This window comes from Thalassophryne amazonica, unplaced genomic scaffold, assembly GCF_902500255.1.
Source record: "Thalassophryne amazonica unplaced genomic scaffold, fThaAma1.1, whole genome shotgun sequence".
Taxonomy (NCBI): Eukaryota; Metazoa; Chordata; class Actinopteri; order Batrachoidiformes; family Batrachoididae; genus Thalassophryne; species Thalassophryne amazonica.
This window is the reverse complement of record NW_022986476.1, coordinates 32,105-35,182: the sequence shown is the minus strand read 5'-3', so window position 1 is coordinate 35,182 and position 3,078 is coordinate 32,105.

Genomic DNA, 3,078 nt, shown 5'->3' with positions numbered 1-3,078 from the left:
AGCTGTGTGGTTAGCGGAATAAGGCACCAGCTGTGTGTGGTTAGCGGAATAAGGCACCAGCTGTGTGTGGTTAGCGGAATAACACCAGCTGTGTGTGGTTAGTGGAATAACGCACCAGCTGTGTGTGATTAGCGGAATAACACCAGCTGTGTGTGGTTAGCGGAATAATACCAGCTGTGTGGTTAGCGGAATAACGCACCAGCTGTGTGTGGTTAGCGGAATAACACCAGCTGTGTGGGGTTAGCGGAATAACACCAGCTGTGTGTGGTTAGCGGAATAACACCCCAGCTGTGTGTGGTTAGCGGAATAACACCAGCTGTGTGGTTAGCGGAATAAGACCCCAGCTGTGTGTGGTTAGCGGAATAACGCACCAGCTCTGTGTGGTTAGCGGAATAAGGCACCAGCTCTGTGTGGTTAGCGGAATAAGGCACCAGCTGTGTGTGGTTAGCGGAATAACACCAGCTGTGTGTGGTTAGCAGAATAACACCAGCTGTGTGTGGTTAGCGGAATAACGCACCAGCTGTGTGTGGTTAGCGGAATAACGCACCAGCTGTGTGTGGTTAGCGGAATAACACCAGCTGTGTGTGGTTAGCGGAATAACACCAGCTGTGTGTGGTTAGCGGAATAACGCACCAGCTGTGTGTGGTTAGCGGAATAACGCACCAGCTGTGTGTGGTTAGCGGAATAACGCACCAGCTGTGTGTGGTTAGCAGAATAACACCAGCTGTGTGTGGTTAGCGGAATAACACCAGCTGTGTGTGGTTAGCGGAATAACGCACCAGCTGTGTGTGGTTAGCAGAATAACACCAGCTGTGTGTGGTTAGCGGAATAACACCAGCTGTGTGTGGTTAGCGGAATAACGCACCAGCTGTGTGTGGTTAGCGGAATAACGCACCAGCTGTGTGTGGTTAGCAGAATAACACCAGCTGTGTGTGGTTAGCGGAATAACACCAGCTGTGTGTGGTTAGCGGAATAACACCAGCTGTGTGGTTAGCGGAATAACACCAGCTGTGTGGTTAGCGGAATAACACCCCAGCTGTGTGTGGTTAGCGGAATAACACCAGCTGTGTGTGGTTAGCGGAATAACACCAGCTGTGTGTGGTTAGCGGAATAACACCAGCTGTGTGGTTAGCGGAATAACACCAGCTGTGTGGTTAGCGGAATAACACCAGCTGTGTGGTTAGCGGAATAACACCCCAGCTGTGTGTGGTTAGCGGAATAACACCAGCTGTGTGGTTAGCAGAATAAGGCACCAGCTGTGTGTGGTTAGCGGAATAACACCAGCTGTGTGTGGTTAGTGGAATAACACCAGCTGTGTGGTTAGCGGAATAACGCACCAGCTGTGTGTGGTTAGTGGAATAACACCAGCTGTGTGGTTAGCGGAATAACGCACCAGCTGTGTGTGGTTAGCGGAATAACGCACCAGCTGTGTGTGGTTAGCGGAATAACACCCCAGCTGTGTGTGGTTAGCGGAATAACACCCCAGCTGTGTGTGGTTAGCAATTGGTGACTCCCTGGATGTCAGGGTTGAAGAGGAGGAGTCGGCTGGTACTGAAGGCTCACCAGCCACATGTGTCTATAACCCTAATAAATGACCCAGAACATGTTTTACTGAGGAGAGGCTTTGCTTGAGCTGCTGCCCCTGCGACCCGACTCCAGATAAAGTGGAAGAAAATGAATGGATGGATGGATGGCTTTAAAATGCACAAAAGTAACAAAGTGTTAATGTCAAAAAGACAACACAGTCGGCTGAGTACTGTACCTCCTAGGTAGAGCGATATCTCGGCAAAGAGGTGGAGATGTCGTCTTGCTGATATACCACTGCTGATCAGATGATTGGTGACAGCTGTCGTAGGCGATAAGTGACAGCTGTCACCCCGGCTGCTCCTGTGAGGTGGCAGCGCCCTCTGGTGCCTGGAGCCCGCACTCCAGACAGGGCGCCCTCTGGTGGTGGTGGGCCAGCAGTACCTCCTCTTCAGCGGCCCACACAACAAAGGAGAGGACTTAAAATGTGTTTTACTAAGGAGAGGTTTTAAAATGTGTTTTACTGAGGAGAGGACTTAAAATGTGTTTCACTGAGGAGAGGACTTAAAATGTCTCCTGTTAGTCCAGCAGTTAAGGGATAGAATCGTGCACTTTTTTCAAAAGTGCCAAACTTTGTCCAGGGACTCTTTAGGTTATATTAAGTCACGTCAAAGCGGGAAACGTTTTATTTTAGCCCTGTATCCTGCTTTTTTAAAAGGGTGTTTGCATGGTTATAATACAGTGTATATTTTGCTATTCATATGACAATATGATCATATGGTTATTATGCAGGGGGCCAGTGATCAAGATTGGACTTTGTTAAGCTGTAGAGAATGGCTACTGCAACTAGTGCAAAGCTATACTGAGCTTATGTGATCATGTATCGTCCGTCATACGTCGTTGTACATCCTTATACATTAGCAGGGTGGTATGTTTCAAAATGGAAAAAGGTACAGGACTCATTTCAGGCCTGTAGGGATCTTTAACAGGCCTCTACCTCTGAGACATAAGATTAGGTCACTGTGATCTTCCAAACATGAAAGCTGTAGAGAGCAGTTCATTAAAAATATTCATGACACATTTGTGCATATCTAGGAAGCCAACCAGGTATTTACAATGTTTTCAGTTAGAAAATATGGTGATAATCGTCTTAATACCAATAACATAAAATAATAATGATAACAACAACAACAAAACAATAATAATAATAACAATAATAATAATAATAATATCATCTATAAAAACTGCAACAAAACAACATAATGATGGTGGTGAAGATGTTTAAATGTTTACTCTTTCTAGTAGTGTGCTACAGTTTTTGTGTTACTGGATTTGAACATAAATAGTCATGCAGAATCTAAGTTATAGAAGTAACTGTTATAGAACTACAGTGTTCTTAAATTGTAACATTAATTTACCATTATTTTTTAACAGTGTAAACTATGTTTAAGTGCATTTGTTGCATACTTTCTTTTTCTATGTATGTAAACAGCTTTCAGTCACTTTAAGTAAATTAAATATAGAGTCATGATTTTATGTTATGGAAGATATAGC